Source organism: Pteropus medius, unplaced genomic scaffold (genome assembly GCF_902729225.1).
Source record: "Pteropus medius unplaced genomic scaffold, Ma_sr-lr_union100, whole genome shotgun sequence".
Classification (NCBI taxonomy): Eukaryota; Metazoa; Chordata; class Mammalia; order Chiroptera; family Pteropodidae; genus Pteropus; species Pteropus medius.
In genome coordinates, this window is record NW_024340701.1 from 3,807,337 (window position 1) to 3,817,492 (window position 10,156).

Sequence of the window (10,156 nt, forward strand, 5' to 3'; positions counted from 1 at the left end):
TGGCTAATTTATCTGCCCTGTTACAGGCAGTGATAGCCTACTCCCACAGAATCAGAGATTTCACTGCTCAACTTACCCCACAGCTGAAAGCAATTGAGAATACATTTTTCTCTGTCAGTTGCCAATTCTTTAGATAGATGAGACGTTTCAGGACACAAACTCCTTTCCTGATGCCAAATTTATACCATGGAAGTATGATGAGGAGTAAGTGAAGGGGTAGAGAGAGGCCAAGGATATTATTCTAGTAATAGCAAAAGCCCCTTTCACAAGAAAGTAAACCTCAAGAGTTGGGAAAAATCCAGTCCTCAAAACTACCACCACCATCTCTCCCCACCCCAATATTGTTAAGCACTTAAGATGTAGCTAGTGGTCTATAGTTGTAAATAAGTTATAATGAATATTCGTAAGCTCAACTCGTAAACAATAACATGAATGCAGTCACTTTAAAATGGAGCCGGAGGAACTGACAGGGTAGACAGGTAAATATCAGCCAGAGGGAGAGGGACAATAAAGGGTTAACAAGGCCCCAAGACCAGCTCAGCAGAACATACCCAACAAAGTACCTGGCGGGGCCTGGTGCCTCCTCACTTCCTTGTGCTCCCCCTTGCTCTCCTTTGCTCTCCCTTGGTCAGTTAACTGCAGATGACCATTATATGAATGTACTCTGGGGGCCGAATGACTGGTATGGGCAAAATTAGTTAAGTGAGCACGCATCTACCCTCGAAACCCCCACTGCGCAGGAGTATGACTTCAGATCTACGGGCACACACTGCACATGCCCGGGCCAGAAGGAAGCGGTCCAAAGTGGAGCTGGGAATTCACACCATTCAAGGTAGGAGGGACAGAAGGAGAACAAAGAAATTCTGTGGCCCATGAAAAGTCAGACACCCAATTTCTCAGAGCACTCAGTTTTTATTGGGCTGCAGGCCTGGACTTTCTACCAAGTGTACCTTACTTTGCCTGCTTTACTTAATATAATTGCTTCTGTTTGCTACTTTCCGTCCACTGTCTTCCTTCTTCGAGTGTGGGACCTCCAAGCAGATCTTTTGTGGGGATCCAAGGACGGAGCCCCATACTCTTATACAATGCAGACACCTAAGTGCAAGATCTACCTTGCACGTCTTATGCCTCAAAACTTTGAAATGTTAAAACAGGGCAAAATAATCTTTGGACTGGGCCTAAGCAGCCTTGCACCACAAAACTTGCAAAAATAACAAAAAAGTAGTTATGATTACTGGACTAATGACTATTGGATAGAAAATTAAAAGCTATGTTTAGAGTTAGCGTTACTATGTTATCTGCACCAATAGAATTGCCTTCCTTCTATTCATATAATTGTTCCCCTTTCCTTTCTCATAAATATCTATTACTTTGTCTCATAATGGGAACATTTTTTGGGCTTCTGCATGAATCAATGATTCCATTCATTAGGATAAAATTACTGGAACCCAGGGTGGCCCCAAAGGAAGAGCATATCCATTGGCAAAGCAGAAGGCTTGTCAGAATAAGCAGGAGAAATTTCTCCCTCTCCCAGTTGTATTACAAAAACCTTTACCCCTCCCCCACCTCCTCATTGGCCCCTTGCCAATGCCAAAGCCCTCCTAGTCATGATTTAAGATTTCGCCCCACCAAATCCCACTCTGAGAAATTAAAAGGGAGAAGCAATGAAAGATCACGATTACATACTTTTCCAGAAGGAATAGCATGAAGATCTTTCGCTCTAGAAAGATAATTTAGTCATTCTTTCCATAACTACATATTGACTATGCGTCTGGCTGGCATTATGTTGACAATAATATGATGAGCAAAATCAGACCAATCCCGGCTCTCTGGAGCTCATGGGAAGAACATAAATGTATGAGAGCACAAAGCAAGAGGTGAGGACAACGTGCAAAGGCCATGCAGTAGGAAGGAGCACCACCTTCTGTCCATCTCTTGATATTGCATATTCACAGTAAATAATTCTTAGTGATAAATGTCTACATTAAGAAAAAAAAGAAAGAGCTCAAATATACAATCTAACTCTATACCTCAAGTAACTAGAAAAAGAAGAACAAACTAAGATCAAAGTTATAAAATGGAAATAAATAATTATCAGAACATAAATAAATAGGAGACTGTAAAGACAAGATCAATGAAGCCAAGAGTTGGTTTTCTGAAAAGATAAACAAAATTAACACACCTTTAGCTAGACTCATCAAGAAAAAAAGAGAAGACTCACATAAATAAAATCAGAAATGAAAGAAGAGATGTTACCACAGAAGTACAAAGGATCATGAGACTGCTATGAACAAATTGGATAACAAGACAGACACATACAAAAGGATGAGACTGGATCACTTTCTTACACCATATACAAGAATAAATTCAAATTAAATTAAAAACTTAAATGTAAGAACTGAAACCATAAAATTCCCAGAAGAAAACATAGGCAGTAAACAATATGATGTTGCTCTTAGTAATTTTCTTGTGGATATGTCTCCTCAAGCAAGGGAAACAGAAGAAAAAAATAAATAAATGAGACTATATCAAACTAAAGAGTTACGGCAAAGGAAATCATTAACAAAATGAAAAGACAATCTACTGAGAGACAATATTCACGAATGATACAACCGATAAACAGTTAATATCCAAATTATATAATGAACTCATATAATTTAACACACAAACACAAAAAACAATCTGATTAAAAAATAGGCAGAGGATTTGAATAGATATTTCTCCAAAGAGGACACGCAGATGGCCAACAGACATATGAAAAGATGCTCAACATCACTAATTGTCAGGGAAATGCAAATCAAAACCATAATGAGATATCACCTCACATCTGTCAGAATGGCTATCATTAATAAATCAACAAAAAAAAGTATTGTGGTGAAAATGGAACCCTCGTGCACTGTTTTTGAGATCGTAAATTGGTACAACCACTATGGAAAGCAGTATGGAGGTTCCCCCCAAAATTAAAAATCGTACTACCATATGACCCAGCAATTCCACTCTGGGAATTTATCTGAAGAAATCCAAATCACTAATTTGAAAAGACGTATGCACTCTTATGTTCACTGCAGCATTACTTACAATAGCCAAAATATGGAAGCAACCTAAGTGTCCATCGATAAATGAATGGGAAAAGAAGATGTGGTACATGTATACAATGGAATATTAGCTATAAAAAAGAATGAAATCTGGCCATTTATAACAACATGGATGAAGATAGAGGGAATTATGCTAAGTGAAATAAGTCAGACCAAGAAAGACAAATATCATATGATTTTGCTTACATGAGAAATCTAAAAACCAAAATAAACAAACAAACAAAATAGAAACAGACTCATAGATACAGAGAACATTTTGATGGTTGCTAGACAGGAGGGGGGCTGGGAAAATGGGTGCAAAGGGGAAAGGATTAAGATGTACAAATTACCAGTTATAAAAACAGTCATGGGGGGTGTAAGATACAGCCTAGGGAATACAGTCAATAATATTGTAATAGCTATGTATGGTGTCAGATGGGTACTAGACATATCAGGGTGATCACTTTTTGTAAGATATATGAATGTCTAATAACTGTGTTGTACATCCGAAACTAATATAATATTGTATGTCAACCATAATTGAAAATAAAATATTTAAAAAATAAAACACTGTTCGACTTAAAAAAAAAGAGTGAAATAGACTTTTTTCTTACACCATACCCCAAAATCAACTCAAAATGTATTAACCACTTAAAGGTAAGATCGAAAACAATACAACATAAGAGAAAAGCCCCTTGACATTTGTCATTTTTACTCTGACACCAAAACCATAGGCAACAAAATCAAAAATAAACAAATGGAACCACATCAAACTAAACAGTTTCTGCACAGCAAATGAAACTCTCAACAATATGAAAAGGCAATTTATGTAATGGGGGAAAATATTTGAAAACCATTTAGAATAAAGAGTTAATATCCAAAATATATAAAGAACTCTTATGACTCAATAGCAAAATAATCATCATCATCATCACCATCATCATCATCCAATTAAAAATGGACAAAGGATCTGAATACACGTTTTCCAAAGAAAACAAATAAATGCCCATTGGGTACCTAAAAAAGATCTTCAACATCACTAGTCATCAGAGAAATGCAAATCCAAACCACCATGAGATATTATTTCATACCTATTAGGATGTCTATTAAAAAAACAAGACAACAAATGTGGGTGAGAATATGGAGAAAAGGGAACACTTGTACACTATTGCTAGAAATGTAAATTGATACAGCCATTATGAAAAACAGCATACACGTTCTCAAAAACTGAAAAATAGAACCACTATATGACATACCGATTATACGTTGGGCACAAAAATCTGTATCTCAAAGAGATATCTGTACTTTCATGTTCATTGCAACATTATTTACAATAGCCAAGACATATAAACAACTTGAGTCTCTCAATGGATGAATGGATTATATATATGTATATTCAACCTTAAAAGAAAAGGAAATCTTGCTATTTGCAACAACATGGATGAACCTTCAGTGCATTATGCCAAGTGTAATAAGCCAGACAGAGAAAGGCAAATACTGTATAGTGTCACTTATATGTGGAATGACAACAACGAAAAAGTCAAACTCACAGAAACAAAGAGTAGAATTGGTTGCTGCCAGGGAATAAATGGAGACGACGGGGAGAGGTTTGTCAAAGGGTGCAAATTTTCAGTTATAAGATAAATGAGTTCTGAGTGTATAATGTACAGCATGTGACTATAGTTAAAAATACTGTATTGTATATTTGAAATTTACTAAGAGAGTAGACAGTAAACATTCTCACTAAAAAAGGGGTAAGTATATGAAGTGGTAGATGAGTTGAAGTCTCTTTTAAAAATTGTGAACTATCTTCCTAGTCGTATCCACCTCAAATTTTTACATTAAAAAAAAAAAAAAATCTTGCTTGTTTAAGCTACTTGTTTAACTTGGATGTGTATTATAGCCAGACATAATCTTGACTAAGATATGTGGTTCTGCTAAGGACAATCTCAATGGATTTGAGTTTTATAGTTTACTAAGAGCTTTCAGAGGAAAGAAGGAAACTAATGTAGTATATATCATTCATTTATTTAATGAAAATATAGCAAAGATCTACTGGGTGCCAGGCCACATGCCACTTGCTAGGTTCAGCAATGAACTTGAAAAAGCCCCTGCCTTCTAGGGTCCACCATTAGCAGGGAAAACAGACAAGCAATTTGAGCATAAGGGCTAGGAGTTATAATGGGAAAACACAGGCATGCGTGGGGTGTCATACAACCCAGAATCTAGAAAAAGACATGTTATGGGGTGGAACGGGGTGGTGGACAGGACCATGAGCCCAGGTTCCGGGCTCTGTCTCCAGTTGCTAATCCCAGGCTCCTCTGCCTCTCCTTAACCAACTCCTTGGGCTTGTTTATTTTCCTCCCAGCAAGGGCCAGATGCTAGTTGGAGAGCTCACTAAAGCCTGGTTGGGGTAGCCAACAGCTCTGCTTTCTGAAAAGGACGTGACAAAATGGGGTGGTATTGACTCAGGCATGAAGCCAATACCCTCCCTACCCCTGCACCGCCCACCACCAACCCCACTTGGGACCTCTCTGGGCTCTGGAACTTGTCAGGACGAAGGAAGACTCCAAATGGCTTGACTGTTCAGGGTGAACACCAGTGCAGAGTCACACACCTTCTTACCCACATAATAATAATAGAACACTAAGGCCTAGTGACAGAGCATTACTGTGCCAGGCCGGCGCTCTGTGTTGCACACACACTTAACTTCTACCTCAAGATGACCCTGTGTGGTAAATTTTCTTTTAATCACATTTCACATGCAAGGAAACTGAGGCTGAGACAGGGAACATAAGCAGGCCAACCTCACATGATTGGTGAGCGCCAGGGTGGGCTTGGGTCCCAGGGGCGGCTGACTTTAAGGCCTGTGGACTTTGAGTCCTCACTCTTCTTCTGCTTTTCAATTGCAGCTCCAGCTGGATCCCACATCCTCCACAATCCTTAGAACCAACAGGCTGGAGGGGACAGCACTTTAGATCTCTAAGGTCATTAGAAACGACCCCAGACATCCCAGTTCACAGACGAGGAAACGGGCTCACAGTGACACAGAGACACACGGACCCATGTTCGAAGATCATCAACATTCCAGCAATAGAAGCACAGCTCTTCTCACTCCTTGGCCAGACCTATCTCCTCTTTTGCCTGCTGCCATGGGGCTCAGCTGTTCACTCTTGGATAGAACTCTGGTTTCTCATAAAAGTGACATCTGCAGAGAAGACATTGGATGTCAGGTACTCTCATACACTGGTGATCAAAGGACCCTAAACGAGCAAGTCTGACTCAAAATTCTGGGTATTCGCCACTATTCCACAGCATTTCCTAGACAAGCTTCTAGTCATGTGTGTGCACACTTGTGTGCGCGCATATGCCAGTCACACCTGTGCATGAGCAGTGGCTCAACGCCAAGCACTTTTTTCTAAGCTCCAAACAATGGCCAAGTTTTTAGTGTCAGCCCCGCCCCTCCTCCTGGCTTGAGAAACCTGTTTGCCCAAGTACATGGGGGAAGGGCTAGCCACTGCAGCTAACTCTGGGCTGTGATCCTCCAAGTGACCCTAGGGTCCTCGAGAACCCTGAGTCCAGAACAAGTTCTCTGTTCTCCAGGACAGCACCGGTAACAAAGGCAGGTACTGCCCTTCAGAACTCAAGGCGCAGTGGGCTGGGGTGGGAGCTCAGGGCCTCCCTATCACCTTACCCGGAGGAGAAGCCAGGGCTCATCTAAGGTTTTGACTTGGGCTGTCAGAGGCGGCCACACAAGACTGGGGAGCTGCCGCCCAGAGCCTGAGGCTGAGACGCTGGGATACTGGGCCCGGGAGGTTTTGTCCAAGGCCAGGCTGCACAGGCAGGGGTCAGCCGGGTCTGCAGGGATAAGTTTCTAGTAATTAGGGTGTGAAATTCTCTTCCTTTCCTTTCCTCTATTTGCTCCATCCTCGAGTCTCTGTCGCCATCTTCCTCAACCTTATTCTCCTATATAGTAATCCTTTCTTCTTGGAATTAAGCATCCATCCTGCCTACATGGGGCTCCCATACTTCCCCACTGTGCAAGCTGGACCTGGGAGAATTCCCGATGCCTTAGCACTTTGGTGGCTGGGGGCAGGGGAGGCACCAAGAAGTGAGTGCGTCTGCCAGCCTCCAAGGACAATGCGATTTTCTCTTCCAGAACCAGGTCTTGTTACCTCTATCTCTCAAAGCAGAGAGCACAGCCTCTGCCTTCCACAATGCCAGAGGCACCACTGACATCGTATTCTTGGGGAATGACATCCCCTGGGGTTATGCAATGGGACAGACAGCCCTGACAAAAGGGCCTGGCACGGAGTGTGCTCAGTAAATGACTGGGATCAATTACATAGAATTGCATTTGGATTTGAACTGAGAGGAATACAAGGAGATTAAAAAAAAATAGCATCACCTGAAAGCTAGAGTATTGTAGGGGACAGGGCAGAGGCCGCGGGGAAGGAAGGGTGACGGAAGGCTGAGGTGACAGGAGAGAGATCTGACAAGGTCTTTATTACCAGAACCCAGAACCCACTGGGGTTCCCATCCCCAGCCCAGCTATCTTTGTGCTTTGCTCAGAGCCCACTTTGGAAAGGGCAAAACAGAGCTGATTTCTACTCTACCACTGCAAGCATACACCTCTGTGCTGTCTCTCCGTAGACAGAGGATTAAAGAAAGAGACAGGTGGTGTGCCACAGATTTTATAGTGAGTCAGGCCTGAATTCAAAACCCAAAGAAGCTATAGTTATGGAACATCACCAATGAGCAGCAGCTTCTTCACTTACAAAATGGGAATAATGAAGTCCACTCACACAATCAGTATAAGAATTGCGATTGTATTTGGGATGTGACCTCCCCAATACATCTGGCACATACTAATAAATATTAGTTTTTACCCTTCATTGTTCTGCAAGAGGAAGTTCTCAGCAGGAGATGGGTGAGAGTGATTTTTCAGCAAGAACTTGCAAGTAATGCAGGGAGGAGGCAAAAGAATTAAAATGTTAATCAGGCTACATTCAGAGACTGCAATGTGCTGATCAGCCCTGCAGCCAGGCCAGGCGGACACCTGCAGAACAGAGGAAGAGTTCTGCTGGGATTGCTAACGACCCATTCCCCACACCTGTACCGGGGAAACAGGAACCAAGAGTCATTCCCTATGGCCACAACCGTGGGAAACCTAAGGATTAAAGGCTGGGAAGTGCCAGCCAGCTGACTTTTAGCACTACATACTCTGCCCCTTCCCCTTCCTCACTGTAAGTCCATATCAAAGGAAATGGGTAAACAAAGTCTTTTAAACTGTAACTCACAGGAACCAAAGAATAATCTATAAACTGAATTCCCTGAACACTCAGGGTCCCTCTCCGTGCCTTTACTCTGTCTCTCTCACTGCCTCGCCTCTTTATTGTCTACTCATTGTCTTTCCTTGTCTCTCTTGGTCCCTCTCACACTCTGCCTCTGAGAGGAGACCACACTCTGTCTGTGGAGTATCGCCCCTTTTCTAACAAACTTTCCTTTTGACTCTAACTTTGGCGTGTGTGTCAAATTCTTTCTACACTCTCCTTCAAAGGACCCTCTTCTTCTCTCGTGCAGGACTTGGTCTCCCCCGCTGCTAGCGGACATTTGCCCTGCCCTGCATCACCAGGAGCCAGGGTGAGTCCTGTCAGAGGTACAGCCGAACCTTCTCAGATTTCTTCGTGGACCCAGGATGCTGAAGGAGACAGAGGAATGCCCAGGCACAGCATGAGAGGGGATTCTTCCACATGGAAAACTCAGATCCACGGTGAGAATTCGTGGGCTCCAGGGGCTGAGGCTCATTTCGTATCACCAGCATTTTATGCCTTGTGCTCAAGATCTCACCACCAGTGCTTCCTTCCCTTTACCAAAGGCTGCCTACCCTACCTATCCTGCTTACAATGTCGATTCCTTTGGAGTTGGAACAAACCGCAGGCTGCTCTTCACTCAGGGCTCCGTGGCAGGGATGAGCACCTGCAGGCACTGGGAGCTGAGGGGGAGCACCACCAAGGGAGAAGGGTATCCAACATGGAAGATCCTGGGCCCTGGCACCAGGGTCAGGGCAGGGACTCCAGGAATGAGGGAGCTGCAAAGGTCTGCACGCTGCCAGTTCAGTAGGGACAGCCACAACCCTCTCTTCTCCATCCTCTCAGCCAGGTGCTCATTTTTAAACTACTGTGCCAACTTCCTCATTCTCACCTCACATTACGCCTGCTTACATGCCTCTGCTGTGTTCCTGCTGTTCCCTCTGCCTGGAGCACCTGCCCGCCCCTGCCCGCTGCCCACTGCACTCACTCCCACACAGTCTATTAAAAATGTCCTCCTTTGTGTAAGCACTGACTTTGCTCTAGCCTCTGGGCACACGAAAATGAACGAGGCACTCAGGTCCCTGCTCATGTCTTTGGGAGACATGCTCCAAATCAACAGGTACCGTCAGTAGATAAATGGGGTAGGTTGGGGTAGTAGACATTCTCCAGGTTGGGGGGTCGGAGAAGCCTTCCGAGAAAGGATGGGGGTGAAGGACACAGCATGGACGAAGAACTGGAGGAGAGGGGAGCACGGCTGGTCCGGAACCGCGGGGTGGGGCGGTGCGGGGGGCGGTGCAGTAGCACGAGGAGGATTCTGATCCACACTCTATTCCATGCGCATCTCACAGCGAGATCCTAAAAGCAACTTTCTCAACTCACGGACTTAAGGGACTTCTGCGGAGTGTAGCTCTTCCTGTACCTTCGGACTAAAACTGAGGCTGTTTTGTGTGTTTCTTGGGTACTGTTAAGCCACAGCCACCCCTGCTGGCACTTTAACTCTGAAGACACAGTCTCGACTCCGATGTTATTCCAAAATTAAATCTCTCAGTGCCATATATCATTCAACGCTTCTATCTTCACTTAAAGGTTAAGACTTCTCCCTCTGGTTCCCGCTCTCAGGTGGGCCATTTCCCCTTCTTCTCCATCCCTGTGGCCTTCTAGCGGCCTCCTTCCTGCTGCTCAGTTGTTCTTTCTAATTTGCCCTGAGCTGGAGCACAAACGCAGTTGCTCGAAGTAAAGCAACAATAGACAGGCCCTGAGTAGGGGGCT